The 16777-nt window shown below is 46.3% G+C and overlaps 1 long non-coding RNA gene across 4 annotated transcripts in view; it reads right to left on the bottom strand.

Moving 5' to 3' along the window:
• Positions 1-939: 939 nt before the first annotated feature.
• The window catches only part of LOC109552303 (uncharacterized), a 55295-nt gene continuing 39457 nt past the window's right edge, over positions 940-16777 (bottom strand). For 3 of the 4 annotated variants that reach the window (XR_012331273.1, XR_002179098.3, XR_012331274.1), the window contains 2 exons: positions 14747-14875; positions 940-5392 (listed from right to left, as the gene is read on the bottom strand). This is a non-coding gene — a long non-coding RNA (uncharacterized lncRNA). The remainder of the gene's footprint in view (positions 5393-14746; positions 14876-16777) is intronic. The other variant, XR_012331275.1, reaches the window with a different exon arrangement.

Here is a 16777-nt window from a genome sequence, read left to right as displayed (position 1 = left end):
GATAGGGACCCACTTGGGAACAGTCAAGTATGTTCTCCATATCATATGATTTTAGCACCTGCCTGCAAAGAGCCTCTGCTGGACTGAGAGCTTCTTCAGGATTCACTTGGAGAGATCGGATCATAGAAAATGTGTCCTGGGTTTCGGCAGATCCTTTGCAACCCAGGCGTATCGTGGGCGTGAGTGTGATGGGTGATGGGGGGAGGTGGGAACGAGTAGAGGTGTGATATGGGAGAGAACTCTGTCCTACCTGCAACCTCTCTGCCCACTCCACGTTAGTTCACTAACTGGAGATGTGTATCCGCTATCTACTGCTGCGTAACAATGCACCACAGACCTAGCAGCTTAAAACAATGCCCACTCATTAGCTTACAGGTCTGTAGGCCAGAAGTGGGGCACCATGTGGCTGGGTTTTGCTCAGGGTATCACGGCGTCAAATCAAGGTACTGGCTGAGGCTGTGGTTCTCCTCTGGACCCCGTGGTCCTCTTCTGAGCTCTCTAGTAGGTGGCAGAACCCATTCTCTTATGGCTGCAGGACTACGGTCCCCATTTTCCCCACCGCTCTCCATCAGCAGTTCACAGCATGGAGCTTTGCTTTCTTCCAAGCCAGCACAGTGTGTCTCAATGACATCCCCTTCTGCTACCCGTTGGAGAAGGCTCTCTGCATTTAAAGAAGCTGGTGTGATTAGGTTAGGGCCGCAGGGATAACCTCTCTATCTTAAAATCAACTCATTAGTAACCTTAATTACATCTACAAAATCCCTGGACCATGTAAAGTGACATAAACCCAGGAGAGACCCTGGAGGGTGGAGAGCGTGGCCATATTACGATGCTGCCTGACACGGGAGGCTGTTGCTGGTTTTGCACAGTGACTTAATGGAAGCGTAACCAAAAGTGGGGTCCGGCCGCTCGCCGCTCAAAAGCCAATGAAGAGGCAAGGTTGGTGGAAAGGAAAGTTTGCTTTATTTTGGAGGCCAGTAACCTGGGCGGGAGGGCAGACTCCTGTCCAAAGGCCAACTCCCCCCACTGACAATCAGGGGGCAAGAGCTTCTGTAGACGGAGGGAGCAGGCTACGTGCAGAAACAGCACAGGCAGCTCTGATGGTCAACTTCAAATTGGTCATCGGTGGTCTGATCAGTGTCATCTTGATTGTTTTAAGTACAGTTAGTCTTTAGTTCCAGGGTCGGTTGCTTCCCATTTCTTTGAGGCCAGTTCTCGGAATTGCGGCAGCTTATGTCATGGCTACAGCCTGGTCATGATGTAGTTAACTTCTTCCACCTGGTGGAGGTTTTAGTATCTACAGGACAGCTCACACGATAGGGCTCAGAACGTTACCTACAGCCCTTGAGGAGGAACTAGAGGTCCTTAACTATGCTCAATCACGAAACTATTATTATTTAGTCTTGTTGGACTATTTTCCTTTGTTTCTGCATTTGCTCACTTCTCTGGTTAAACGTATTCTTTGGCTAAAGTTTTTCTACACACAAAAGGCAGGCTGAGCACATGGGGAGGGGGAAGGACCATAGGGTCCTGCTCTGTTGGAAGGACCCAGCTTCCATGAATATACAGCTAAAAAATAATAATCTCCTCTCCTTCTTATCTCTCCCCATACTTAGTACCCATTGTATTAATTTCCTGCAGCTGCTGTAAAAAGTGATCTCAAACTTTGTGGTTTAAAACAACAGAAGTTTATTCTCTCACAGTTCTAGAGGCCAGACGTCTGAAATCAAGGTGTCAGCAGGGCTGCACCTCCTACAGAGGCTCTGTGGCGCAGGTGTTTCTCCACTTGTGCCTGCATCACTCCAATGTCTGCCTCTATCTTCATATCGCTTCATCTCTGTGTGGGTCTGGGTCAGAACTCCTTTGTTTTCCCCCCTCTGTTATAAAGACATATGATTTCATTTTGCACCCACCTGGATAATTCAGAGCAAGAGACTCAAGTTTCTTCACTTAATCACCTCTTTGGCCATATAGTCAGCCCTCCGTACCCGTGGGTTCTGCATCCGCGGGGAGATTCAGAACCCGAAGACATGGAGGACAGACTGTACTACGACATTTTATATAAGGGACGTGAGCATCTGCGGATTTTGGTATCCACGTTAGGGGCAGGGAGTATCCTGCAACCAGTGCCCCATAGATACCGAAGGAAAACTATATAAGGTAATATAAACTTTTTTGCCACATAAGGTAATATTTACAGGTTCTGGGGATTGGTACTTGGACATATCTTTGGGAGACCGTTTTTTAAATAAATTTATTATTTTTGGCTGTGTTGGGTCTTCGTTGCTGCGCGTGGGCTTTCTCTAGTTACGGAGAGCGGGTGCTACTCTTCGTGTGGTGCGCAGGCTTCTCATTGTGGTGGCTTCTCTTGTTGCGGAGCACGGGCTCTAGGCGCGCGGGCTTCAGTAGCTGTGGCACACGGGCTCAGTAGTTGTGGCACACGGGCTCTAGAGCTCAGGGTCAGTAGCTGCGGCACTCGGGCTTAGTTGCTCCGCGGCATGTGGGATCTTCCCGGACCAGGGCTCGAACCCGTGTCCCTTGCACTGACAGGCGGATTCTTAACCACTGCGCCGCCAGGGAAGTCCCGGGAGACTATTTTTCAATCAATCACACCCACTGCCCACATTCCTCATTCCCATGACCTGGGTACCAAGTATCCAGTTGTCAGATGGCAGGTATTTGTGACATTTTTACCGATTGCTCTGAGATACTGAAGGTGATTTCTTTTTGTCTTTTTTTTTTTTTTTTTTTTTTTTTGCGGTACGCGGGCCTCTCACCGCTGTGGCCTCTCCCGTTGCGGAGCACAGGCTCCGGACGCGCAGGCTCAGCGGCCATGGCTCACGGGCCCAGCCGCTCTGCGGCATGTGGGATCTTCCTGGACCGGGGCACGAACCCGTGTCCCCTGCATCGGCAGGCGGACTCTCAACCACTGCGCCACCAGGGAAGCCCTCTTCTTGTCTTTGACATGAAAAAACTAAAACATTCGTTTAGTCTGTATTCATGCTCGAAACTGCCTGATCTTGTTGGCAAGTCCAAAGATACGTCACCTCAGTCTCCAAAACTCTCTCCTTCTGGAGGCTGCATGAACCTCCATCACGTCCCTTGTGGACCAGATGTGAACCTGAGATCAAACATCTGCACGGACCATACAAGGTCTTCACCAGGATCCTACACACCACAGGGGGACTTGAGGGCTGGTCCCTTCTGCTTTTGAGGGTTCTTTTTGAAATGCAAAACCAGAGTTACCTACAGGTCTCTCCTACCTTTTTTTTTTCCTTTTGATACTTTTCTGTCTCAACTGTCTACTATGGTTTAATATAAAAGCGATTTCTTAAGAATAAAGGAATCCCTAAAATTCAAATGATGCATACAGATTACTTTTCAACTCATTTTACAATACATGATTTGTAAGTAATCTTAAGATGTGATGATTTCTCGTTAAATTTGGGATCTGATTATCCTTATCTACCACCTGGAAAGTGTCTGTCTGAAGCAGAACTGTAAGAATAATGAGAGAAATGAGTCCACATTGATTAATCATCATGTCCTGCAAAAGCGACAAAGTCCCTTTCAAAGTGATCATTGCAGGGAATCCTGAAAAGGATGGGGCATTACATGAAATAAGGGCAGGGTGGTCTTAGAAAAAAAGGTTCTCCATCAGTAGCAACTGCGTTAGTTTGCCTGACACAGTAGCATTTTCAATGCGTATTTCAATGCAATCATTCTAAACGCCTATTTATTTTTATTCAGACTTTCAAATATTGTTTGAGAAACATACCATACAAAAAGAGTGTCTGTAATGTATATGTACAGCTTAAGATTAATAATGAAATGAACATGAAGCATTTTTTTTTTCAAAGCAGTCGGCTTAGAAAGGCTCAGTATCACTGGGGTATGAAATACTTGACATTCTATCGTGGAAATGCCAACACACAAATTATCCTTGTTCGTGTATTGTTGCGGTAGCTCTGTGTTTCCCCATATAATGCTGTGCAAACATTTTATCAGAAATGGTAGAGGAAAGAAAACCCTATTGTTAACCACAGCTGATAAAGTAATTTTGTTGCCGGTATGACAGTCTCTGCACTTGGATGGCTATGTTGTTTTCTACATTCAAGGAGGGGCAAAAATAACACATTGAGGGTGGTTATAAAGAAGCAGGGTGGAAGTTAAAAAGGCGATATGCCATCATCGTTTCGCCTCCTTGCTTTCTTCATTTGAAACCCATTGTGAAAATATTACAGAGGCGCAGCTCACAGACAATCTGTGACTTTTAACACAGCCGGGAGGCCCTGGGGTGCGACGGGTCTGGACTGGGCAGGTCACACAGGGAGGCGCCAGGGGTGGTTTGGTCCAAACGCCAGGTGGTAGTGGGGTGGGGGGCGGCCTCTTTAGCGTCAGCCTGGGCTACGTCCTCACGCCTCCTGTACCTGGGTTTCTTCCTCCATCACGTGGGCAGGATAATGACACGAGCCTACCTTTGTTGTGAGGATGAAGCGAGTCAACACAAGTAAAGCCCGGGAAGGCGGCCCCGGCCTCGGTAACTGCTGATTGGCCGGATTCGTGTTGTCGCAGAATCCCAGCTCCTTCCATGCCTCCCTGATGCCACCTGCTTCCTCTCCATCCACTCCAGCCTCAAGCCTTTCTCTCCTGACTTCTGCCTTGCCGGCTGTGTCCTGGCTCCCTCGGCCTGCGACATTCCTCCCCGCCGTGCCCAGATGTCAACAGAAGCTTCCTCCTACCCTCCACTGGTAGCACATCACCCGCCTTATTCCTTGGCCTGTATCACTGTCTGAACTTACCATATTTATTTGTGTGCTCGCTGATGGCTTGTCCCCCACGTGGCGTGACCAACTGGTCCCCGTTTGCCCAGGATTTGCCCAGTTTTCGCTGCAGAGTCCCAGGTCCTGGGAAGCTCTGTGAGGGCAGGGACTCTGCTTCCCCACCTCTGTCTCCCGGGCCTAAACAGTGCCTGCAACACAGCAGCCCCTTGGTGAGTATTTGCAGAATAAGCCAGTGAATCACTAAGTGCCTGGGTGAGAACGAGGCCGGGCAGAGGCTTGATAAAGACAGGCCTGGAATCCTGCATCAGAACTGCATCAGTCCCCGAAGCTTGAACCCTAAGCCCACCACCGCCTGCTTCCTGGCATCCTCATCGATGGGAATGTTCCTGTCTCCATAGCCCCCGAGATGCCTCCGAGGCCGGCAGCAGTTCTGCATCCGAGATCAACACACACAAGTGTCTGGAGACCCCAGGCGATCAAGGCCAGGTGGAAGTTTTGGAAGCTGACACGGTATCACATGTCACTTCCTCACGGACCGAATGCCTGGAGCCAGCGTGTCAGAGTCAAACTTCGCGAGTCGGGCTCTGAGCTCTCCTGCGGCCTGCAAGCTGTGACACAGAAAAACACAAAGAACAACCGTTGACCCTCGAAAAACGATTTGAACTGCGCAGGTCCACTGATGGGCGGGGTTTTTTCACTAAATACGGTCCGCGGTGGGTTCCATTCGCGGATACAGAACCGCGAATACCCGAATACCCCGGCCAACGGGAAAGCTATATGTGGAATTTCAACTGTGTGTGGGTCAGCGCCCCTAACCCCTGCATTGTTCAGGGGTCGGCTGTATTCTAAATACGAGCAAAAGAAGTTGTAAGGAAGTGTCGTGAGGGGAAGAAAACAGAGGCTACCAGATATTTAGGAAGGAGCGGGGGGAATTTTGCAAAACTGGGTTTCTCGCTCTCTCTGTGATGATAAGGAAGCCCTAGCATTTGGCTTTCTGGTCAGGAGAAACATACACACAGAAATGCAAAGGAAGCCTGGAACTCATCCTATACCTAAGGAAACTACGCTAGGATGATCTGGTGAACACATTATCGGGCTAGAAGTGAATATCTCTCTGGGGGACTGTGAAATTCGTACTTCATTTTCTCCATTTATCAAGCAGCAATGGTCATCTCTACCCTGACTTCCCCATGTAACGAAGATGTTACGTTATCGTGTGATGATCATCCTGATCCTATGGGTTCAATGAAGTAAACAGCTCCCTCTCAGGGGATGTGTTAAGTGGGTCGGGTCATTCCAGTTGAGTGACTAAATCAATTTCAGTTGACAGGTTGGTTTCCTGCTGCTCCAAAAGTTTTTCCAACAGGGAGAATTTACTTTCTTTTTATCAACAGAGACAGCTGGAGCTCAGAGCTACTTGAGGTCTTCTAAAGAAACAGCCTAAAGAATCATGATGGCAACCTAACATTGGTACACATAAGAGTCATCCTTTAACCTATCAGGGTAAACGATTAATATTTTAGAATCCAGACTTTTAACACGAGGGGAAGGGGCGGGCGTTGGGCTGTGCACTGTCGGATGGAGATCCCACCAGCACCTGGGGTCCAGCTGGGGACACAAACCAATGTCTGGATATTCCTCTGAGGAAGTGCTTCTGAGGCTCTGATTCCTTGTCTCGTACTAAAACCTGACTTGTCACTCCTCTCCCTGCAAACCCCGTGCTTTAAGGTCACCTTCCCTCCTCACCTTTGCTTGTCTTGGTGCCTAGACTCTCCTGACCTTCCAGAAGCCATTACTGAAGCCCAGCTCAACGAGAACCCCCTCCAGGCTTTCCCTGCCAGGAAGCATCTCTCAACGTCCCCTCCCTCAGTGGCCACTGCTACCATGCAGGGTCTTTGGGTCTCCTCTCACATTATAGATCTCCTTTCCTTCTAAACAGCAAACTTCCTGGAGCTCGACCTTGTGCATTTTAGTTGTTGGATTGCCTGGAGCCTAGTACAGTGTGCTGAGCCCCATAAGGGTACGATAATTATTCACTAAGTTGAATCCAAGTGGGAGAGCAGCTGTGAAATCTACAAGCCACATGGAAGCAGGAATGTGAGTCTGGAGGAAGCAGGAGCGTGAGTCTGGAGGAAGCAGGAGCGTGGGTCTGGAGGAAGCAGGAGCGTGAGTCTGGAGGAAGCAGGACCCTGGTGCTGACTGTGATCAGGGCAGGTTTCAGAGGTTAGGTCAGCCCTGGTCCTCAGATGAGCGGGCACTTGTTCATGTCGGAACTGTTCTGCCCTGATCATGGGACGGACATTGTCTGCGTGATGTCATTCATCTGGAGATGCAGAATCTTTGCTGGCCAGTGTTCCCTTCGCAGGGATCCATCTTTGCTCCCCGAGGCCAGGCATAGGTGACCTTGGTGTCTGAGTCCTGCGGGGTACTCAGAAGCAGGGTCTGGGCCAGTTCCGTCCCAATGTCAGGAGAAAAGGGTGCCAGGAATGAAAGTCAACAGAGCACCCTAGGGATGTGTTTGATCATGAGAAACCACATGGAGGAAAAGCCTCCCATCTCCATGGAAAAACTGACAGCTTTTCCAGCCAGCTGTGTGAGTGGAGGAGAGATGGGGAAATTTGTAATAATTTGCAGGTTTGCCCAGAGGATGGAGTTGTGTCATTTTTCCTGCAACAATCTGTGCTGCTGGCTGACAGCATGGAATTTCTTCCTGGACTGAGTTGACGATTATTCACAGACTGTGCAAAACTGAAAACAGTGGCTTGTCCAAATCTGCTACAGTGGAGGATGGATGGAGTTCCCCAGCGGCTGCTGCTCTGCCCTGTGACCACTGCAGGGGTCCCTTTCTTCTCTCTGATTCACCTGGCCCCCTGGCTTCACTGGCCACTTGCTGGCTGGCCTGACCTCTTGACAAACAGTCCTTAGGCAATTCCTTCCTGGGCCTGGGCTGCAGCCTTCTCTCCTACACCCACAGTGCCTCTCCTTGCAGGGACCTCGGAGACAGATGGTGCAGTAATCCGGGAAGCATTTCCCAGGTCCAGCAAAAGGGATGCAGGTTTCTGATTGCTGGGAGGGATGCTTTCTGTGTTACCAACAGGCTCTGAAACTAGGGAAGCCAGGCCTCCCTCCCCGTGCACTCCCAATTGTAGAGGGGTTGAATAATCAAGCTGAAAGAGACTCCCCCCAACTACTAGCAAGCTGCCCTTTCTTAACATTTCAGACACCTTTTTCTCTGACTCAGTGCCTCCAGGTAAGGCTAACCTCAGAGACTTAGTACCCGCCCTATGAATATTCTTATTGCCTGATGGCAGGGGCCAGGAGTTGGCGTCTGGTGTCCATCTCTCTTAATCTTTAGCTCGGGCCCACTTTTACACACAGGTGCCTTCTGTGTAGTGTGACTCTCGCAAATCCGCCAGAATAGGGTTGCCAGATAAAATACACGAGGCCCAGTTAAATGCGTCATTTAAATGAACATCGAATAATTTTTTGTATAAGTCTTTCCCAAATATCGCCTGGGACATACCTATAGTAAAAATGACTTGATGTTTATCTGAAATTTAAAAGGATCTGGGTCCTGTGCTTTTCTTTGCTACCTCTGGCTACCCTAGCCAGGCAGTCCCTGACCCTCTCTGCGACTCCTAATTATCAGGCATCTGTTAGGTATCTCAGCAGCAGGCGTCTCTAAGGCCTGGTAGATCATTTAGCTGATGCCACCGAAATGCTGCTCAACCAATGACCTCAGAATTCAGTGGTTTAAAATAGGAATTCTTTCTTCTTGGGGATTTGTGGGTCAGCAGGAGTTGGCCGATCTAGGCTGGCTCGGCTGGGGCATCTCTGCTCCAGATCTTTCGTCCTCTTCTTGAGACCCGTGAGCCCAGGTAGGTCCTCGTCAGTGACAGCACAGGAGCCAAAGAGCAAAGGCAAATGCACAAGAATTTCAAGCCTTGGGTCGCATCACACAAGCTAACGTTCCCTCAGCCAGCAGGTCACATGGCCAGACACGCCCTCAGGACGCGGAAATGTCAGTGGCGTGGATCCAGGGAAGGGGGAAGAGGTGCCCAAACGCTCTCCCCTATGAGAAGAGGCGCAGTGAACAGCTAGGCAAGCCTAGGCTCTGACCCCACTTTGTCACTGTGCAGCCGTGAGACCTTGGAAAAGTCTCTCTGAACCACTGGTTACTTACCCCTGAAGTAGGGCTTTGGCAAAGGTTTAGAGTGACTTGACTAAGTGACCACTAAAGGGTCACCGTATCATTATGGTCAAGAGCAGGAGTAATATAAGTGCCACGTGCTAACCGATCGCACCACTAGCCATTAAAATAGAATGAAATAATGCCATTTGCAGCAACGTGGATGGACATGGAGATTATCCTACTGAGTGAACTAAACCAGACAAAGACAAATAGCATAGGATATCACTTATATATGGTATACAAAAAAAAGATACAAAACAGAAACAGACTCACAGTCTTAGAAAACAAACTTATGTTTACCGAAAGGGAAAGGTTGGGGGGAGGGATAGATTGGGAGCTTGGGATTAACATATACACAATAGAAACACATATATATTTATTTCTATATAAATTAGATAATCAACAAGGACCTACTGTACAGCACAGGGAACTCTGCTCAATATTCTGTAATGAGCTAAATGGGGAAAGAATTTGAAAAAGAGTGGATATAGGTGTATGTATAGCTGATTCGCTTTGCTGTACAGCAGAAACGAACACAACATTGTTAATCAACTCTACTCCAATATAAAATAAAAATCAAAAGAAAAACAAAACAGGGGTCATTGGGGGAGGCCATGGGGTAGCCATGACTGCCAGTGTCCACCTCTGACCCCTAAACTTCTGATCCTGCCTCAGAGTTTCCATGAAGGCTATGGCCAACAGGCTACACGGAGGACTGTGCGGTGTGGGTGCAGCAGTGTGCTGGGCCCTGTTCTGTGCCCGTGTCTCTGCCCCTCGGCCCTGCAGCCTCCCCGCCACAGACTCACCCCTACTGTGAGCCTTACCCTCCCTGCTGCAAAGGCAAGGCTGAGCTGCTGTCGGCTTGATCTGCTTCTGAAATCAGAGCTCCTTCCTTCTCTAGAAAGGGGTCTGCTTACAAGGGCTGAAGCCCTTCTTAGAGCTCCAGCTGTGGGCTCAGCTCTACTTCTGGATGGTGGGTTTGAGGATTAAATGACCTAATACAGGTACAGTCCGATTAAGAGAAGGCCTGGGGGGCTTCCCTGGTGGCGTAGTGCTTGAGAATCTGCCTGCCAATGCAGGGGACACGGGTTCGGGTCCTGGTCTGGGAAGATCCCACATGCCGCAGAGCAACTAGGCCCGTGAGCCACAACTACTGAGCCGGCGCGTCTGGAGCCTGTGCTCCACAACAAGAGAGGCCGCGATAGTGAGAGGCCCGCGCACCGCGATGCAGAGTGGCCCCCGCTTGCCGCAACTAGAAAAAACCCTCACACAGAAACGAAGACCCAGCACAGCCAAAAATAAATAAATAAATAAATATTTAAAAAAAAGAAGGCCTGGGGCTTCCCTGGGGGCACAGTGGTTAAGAATCCACCTGCCAAGGCAGGGGACACGGGTTCGAGCCCTGGTCCTGGGATCCTGGAAGATCCCACATGCCGTGGAGCAACTAAGCCTGTGCACCACAACTACTGAAGCCTGTGCTCTAGAGCCCGCGAGCCACAACTACTGAGCCCACGTGCCACAACTACTGAGGCCCACACACCACAACTACTGAGCTTGTGCTCTAGAGGCCATGAGCCACAACTACTGAGCCCACGAGCCACAACTACTGAAGCCTGTGCACCTAGAGCCCGTGCTCCGCAACAAGCCACCACAATGAGAAGCCTGCGCACCACAACAAAGAGTAGCCCCTGCTCACCACAACTAGAGAAAGCCCGCACACAGAGATGAAGACCCAAAAATAAATAAATAAAATAAATAAGTGTATTTAAAAAATAAAAGGAGGCCTGTTACAGTGTGTGGACTACATGACTGTTGGGGGAGACAGTTGTGTGGTATTTGTTGTGATTTTCATCATTATTATTATTACATTCTGGTCTTGTTTTGTGGTTGTGATAGCTTCTACCTCTGAAGGTTTAGTTCCTTTTTTTTTCTTTTTTTTAAAGTTTCATTCTGCTTCCTGCATATTTTGTTTTCTCTGAATTCCTTTGTTTCTCTTTGTTTGGTCTCTTATTTATTTTTCTCGAATGTCTGGTGGTCTTTGTCTCTGTTTTCACATTGAAGAGAGACAGGAAGGAGGTGAGGGGGGCTTAGAAGCCAGCCTTCAAAATGGTACCCACTGATTCGCACCCCCTGCTATCTGCACTTCCTATGTAGGTGGCTCCTACAGTGACTCAAGCAGCCTGGGTCACCAACATGATATTGCAGAAATGATGGAGTATGACTTCCATCCAGGGCTAGATCATAAGAGACATGGCGGCTTCCAGCTTGCTGTCTGGTACCCCTTGCTCTGGGTGAAGCCGGCCACCATGCTGTGAGGAAACTCATGGGGCCCTGTGGGCAAGTCTGTGTGGTGAGGAAACAAGGGCTCTGGCCAACAAACACCAAAGTGCCAGGGAAGGAAGGGATCACCATCTTGGAGGTGGTGACTCCTGCTCCAGCCAGCGTCCTGACCTCGTGAGAAACCTTCAGTCAGAACACACAGCTAAGCCCTTCCAGAATCCCTGACCTACAGGAACTGTGAGGTAATGAATGTTTATTTTTGTTTTAGGCCACTACATCGCCTGGTAACTTATTATGCAGCAATAGATTACTAATACAGGAAGGGTAGCTGGCTGACTAATACAGGGAGGGTAGTTGGCTGACTGGTTAGAGAGAGGAATCTGGGTATCTAACTAGTCATCAATTAAACTTTCAATCAACCCTGGGTGTACCTCCACCCTACACCCCGGTGTTTAGAGGTACTTGGTCCTCCAAATCCTGAGGCTTTCTAGAGTTCTACCAAGCAAATATGTCCCTACTTTGTAAAAAGTAGGTTTCAGTTTCCCTGTTCTGTGAAGTCAGTTATCATTTTTCCATCTGCTTTCACTTTTCCAAAATTTTATTGCCATGGCTTGTCTGCTGCCAACTCCCCTGTTGATCTCTTTGGGCTTGTGGGTTGTATCATTGTTTTTAATATACTGTCGTTTAGTAGGGTGTGGGAGAGGGCAGAGTTCATGTGTGTGTTCAATCTGCCACATTTGGTCAAAGTCGGAGGTGATCCTTCAGCATTTGGAAAACCTCCCTGGCTTCTGGGGAGCACAGCTACGGCCACTCTATTTTTAGAAGGTTGCTTGTGTGAGAACACAGAGCTGAGAAGTGTTTGAAAGACCCAGCAGACCCCTTGGTGCTGCAGTGCGGGTGTGGCTTAGGGAAGGGAGAGGAAGTGAAGGAGGAGGTCTACCCCAGCCCTTTGAGGAGGAGTCGTGTAAGATGATAAAAGGAAAGGCCTCTAAGATGCTAAGAACAAAGACATGTAATCAGAAATGGGCATGTAGAACGAGGGTGTGCATGTGATAAAACTCATCAATTCCATCCTCTGGATACCTGATGTTATAGACAGACCCATGGCTTCAGACAGCGTCATCCTCTACTCTACGGAAGATGAGGAAGAAAAATCAACTATATATAATACTTTTCAGTATTGTTTTAAGGAATACAGTACTGAAAAGGAGTGATGAGAGCAAGTATCCTCGCCTTTTTCTTGATGTTAGCAGGAAAACTTATAGTTTCTCACTTATAGTTTTTTGTTCGTATTCTTTATCAAGTTGATAAAGAATTCTTTATCAATTCTTTATCAACTTCTGTTCCTAGTTTATTGAGAGTTTTATCATGAATGAGTGTTGAATTTTGTCAAATGTTTTTTCTGTATCTATTGATAATATCATGTGGTTTTTCTTCTTTAGCCTATTGATGTGATGGATACATTGATTTTCTATTATTGAACCAGCTTTGCACACCTGGGGTAAATTCCACTTGGTCATGGTGTGTAATTCTTTCTATACATTGTTGGACGTGATTCATTAATGTCTTGCTGAGGATTTTTACATCTATGTTCGTAAGAGATATTGGTCTGTAGTCTTCTTTTCTTGTAATGTCTTTGTCTGTTTTTAGTATTATGGTAATACTGGCCACCTAGAATGAGTTAGAAAGTATTCCCTCTACTTTAATCTTCTGGAAGAAATTGTAGAGAATTGGTATAATTTCTCTTCCTTATATGTTTGGTGGAAATCATCAGAGAACCCAACTGAACCTGATGCTTTCTGTTTTGGAAGCAAACAGAATTGTTGATTCAATTTCTTTAGTAGATTTAGGCCTATTGAGGTTGTCTATTTCTTCTTGTGTGAGTTTTGGCAAGTCGCGTCTTTTAAGGAATTGATCCATTTCATCTAAGTTATCTAATTTGCGGGCATAAAGTTGTTCATACTATTCTTTGATTACCTTTTTAATGTCCATGAGATCTGTACTGATGTCCCCTCTCTCATTTCTGATATTAGTAACTTTTGTCCTCTCTCTTTCTTTCTTAGTTAGCCTGACTAGAAGCTTATTGATTTCTTTGATCTTTTCAAAGAACTAGCTTTTGGCTTCATTGATTTTTCTCTGTTGATTTCCTATTTTTAATTTAATTGATCTCTGCTCTAATTTTCATTATTTCTTTTCCTCTGCTTACTTTGGATTTAATTTGCTTTTCTTTTTCTAGTTTTCTAAGGTGGAAGCTTAGATAATTGATTTTAAATCTTTCTTCTTTTCTAATATATGCATTCAATACTATACATTTCTTCCAAAGCATTGCTTTTGCTGGATTTCACAAAATTTGATAAGTCGTATTTTCATTTTCACTTAATTAAAAATATTTTTAAATTCCTCTTGAGATTTCTTCTTTGCCCTATGTGTTATTTAGAAGTATATCGTTTAATCTCCAAGTATTGGGGGATTTCCCAGCTATCTTTCTGTTCTTGATCTCTAGTTTAATTCCATTGTGATCTGAGAGCAGACATTGTATGACTTCCATTCTTTTAAATTTGTCAAGGTGTGTTTTTATTCCAAAATGTGGTCCATACTGGTGTATGTTCCATGTGAGCTTTAGAAAAAATGTGTATTCTGCTGCTGTTGGATGAAGTCGTCTATAGATGTCAATATATCCAGTTAATTGATGGTGCTGTTGAGTTCAGATGTTTTAATTTTTACAAGGAGAATGTATTCATGCCTTGCATGTATTATTCCTGTAACTTATGAATGCAATCAAACAAAAACAATGAATGAAGTTTTTAAAAAGCAATAATGAGCCAGGGCAGAAGGCATTTCTGGGGAACAACCTTGTAATCGTTGCCACTCACTCAGCCAACCTTGCCAATCCAGGTGGGGATATGGCAGCCATGGCGATCCAAGACCTTGGACCCACTGCACTGACCACAGTCAGTGGAGGGGAAGAGCCAAGGGATGGGCTTTGGCTTGAAAGAGGGTGGCGTGTCTGTGAACTGCTCCCAAATGCAAGCACAAACTGCTGGTGATAGATGACTGAAGTCCAGCCAAGCCTGTTCAACCATGATTATAATAACAGGCATGACGTCTACGTTCATGCTCTAGGCTTGTTTATTGGATTAAGCAATCGAAGGTGTACATCATGTTTGCCCTGTGTTGTTTTGCTTTGTTTTGTTTTTATGAACTCACCCTTTTGAACTTTTTTTTTTTTAATGTATTTTTGGCTGCGTCGGCTCTTTGTTGCGGTGCCCTGGCTTCTCTCTAGTTGTGGTGCGTGGGCTCAGTAGTTGCGGACGTGCGGGTTTAATTGCCCCACAGCATGTGACATCTTAGTTCCATGACCAGGGATTGAACCTGCGCCCCCTGCATTGGAAGGTGGATTCATAACCCCTGGACCACCAGGGAGGTCCCATTGCCCTGTGTTTTTGGCTGGACGCTAAGCATGCCAGCTCACAGAACCGAAGGTACCTACCTGAGAAAAGGAAGACAGCACAGACGAAATGACATCTCCAGCCTTCTCTTAGGCAACTGTCATTGAACGTGTAACGCTTCTTTGCAGTATATAACTTGTTACTGCTCCTCCTTTCCTAATGGACGTGAGCTGTAAGAAATCTCAAGTTCAACAAGAAACCGTATCCACCAAAAACTGTCCAGTAAATGAATATGGAGCGTTGAATGTAAATAACCTAATGTTGCTGCAAGAGCTTCTCCCGAGCATTGCATCCAAGTTCTCTCCTCTGGGACTTCCCTGGTGGCGCAGGGGTTAAGAATCCGCCTGCCAATGCAGGGGACATGGGTTCGAGCCCTGGACATGGGTTTGAGCCCGTGCTCTAGAGGCCGTGCTCCACAACAAGAGAAGCCACCTCAATGAGAAACCCACACACTGCGATGAAGAGTAGCCCCCGCTCGCCGCAACTAGAGAAAGCCCGCGCACATCAACAAAGACCCAAGGCAGCCAAAATAAATAAATAAAAGTAAATAAAATCTGTTAAAAGTTATCTCCTCTGTCCCTTTCTTTATGTAACTCTCATCTTTCAAATGGGAGGAGTGCACTTAAAAGGAAGGGCTCTGTGATCTATTAAATTAGAGAGTCAGGTCCTGGGCAAGTCAGTGGCACCATTTTCCAATTGTTGACTTGTTCATCTGATTTATCAAAATTAGTTTCCAGATACCAACCACAGAGAAACTTGATTTTTATCAATATAGCAAGTGTGAGAGGTTAACTTAAAACAAACAACTGGTGCAGAGGGCGAGGGTGTGGGCATACATGTTTGCATACATATCTAAAGAATTGTGATAGGGCTTCCCTGGTGGCGCAGTGGTTGAGAGTCCGCCTGCCGACGCAGGGGACACGGGTTCGTGCCCCGGTCTGGGAGGATCCCACATGTCGCGGAGCGGCTGGGCCCGTGAGCCATGGCCGCTGAGCCTGCGCGTCCGGAGCCTGTGTTCCACAGCCGGAGAGGCCACAAGTGAGAGGCCCGCGTACCGCAAAAAAAAAAAAGAAAAAAAAAATTGTGATAAAATTTCCATGGTCATACTCAGAGGTGGCAAGAAGTACAGTGAATTAGACAGGATTCCTTGATCATTAATTTCTTAAGTTAGAATCATCTAGAATACTCTAAACGCTTTTTACCTCAACATGAGACTGACTTTGTGAGAGAAAGGGTAGGTGAATGCTGCATGTGTGTGTATGGGACTGTTTGGAAGATATGTTAGTTTACTATAGAGCCAATGATGTCGTGGGGAAGGACAAAGCTATCAAAAAATTCAATTTACCTGCTTGTTTGTAATAAACTCATCGTTCATGGGGAAGAAAAACGTTTCATAAATCAGCCTGTGTGTTGTACACAAATTACAGTATTTGGAGGAATAATGACTTTTGTTACAGTTTTATGACACTTCTCAGTGAATAAATTTCTCTAATCACTTCTAAATCAAATAACTTTCAACTTCTGTATTCAAAAGCAATTTCCTTACTAATTCTGCCAACCATTCCATTGTTTTAAGAGAAGAGCTCAAACTTATATGTAACTATGCTACAGGAGACCACCATTCTTAGAAATGTTTGATGTGAGGTGTCGTTTTTTGTGTTAGAGAATATAATTTTCCATTGAAAATGCTTTCCAAAGACTAGAGAAAATTAATGTGCACAGTGGCTCCCTCCAATAAGTCATTAATGTATAGCCTTTCTAAACATATATTTGCCTCGATCTTAAACGTAACTAGTTGGGGGCTGAGGAGAGATAAATTAGGAGTTGGGGATTAACAGATACACACTATTATATATAAAAGAGATAAGCAACAAGGACCTGCTGTATAGCACAGGGAACTCTACTCAATATTTTGTAATAACTTATAAGGGAAAAGAACCTAAAAATATATATATATATATAATATATATATATTCCTTAGAGTCCCTACGTGTATCTAGCTCTATACAGAAAAGTTACAAAATTCCAAATTCTACTTCCAGTGGTACCATAATACTTCTTTGGGGCGAAGC

This window comes from Tursiops truncatus, chromosome 4 (assembly GCF_011762595.2).
Source record: "Tursiops truncatus isolate mTurTru1 chromosome 4, mTurTru1.mat.Y, whole genome shotgun sequence".
Classification (NCBI taxonomy): Eukaryota; Metazoa; Chordata; class Mammalia; order Artiodactyla; family Delphinidae; genus Tursiops; species Tursiops truncatus.
This window is presented reverse-complemented; position numbering and strand designations above follow the sequence as displayed.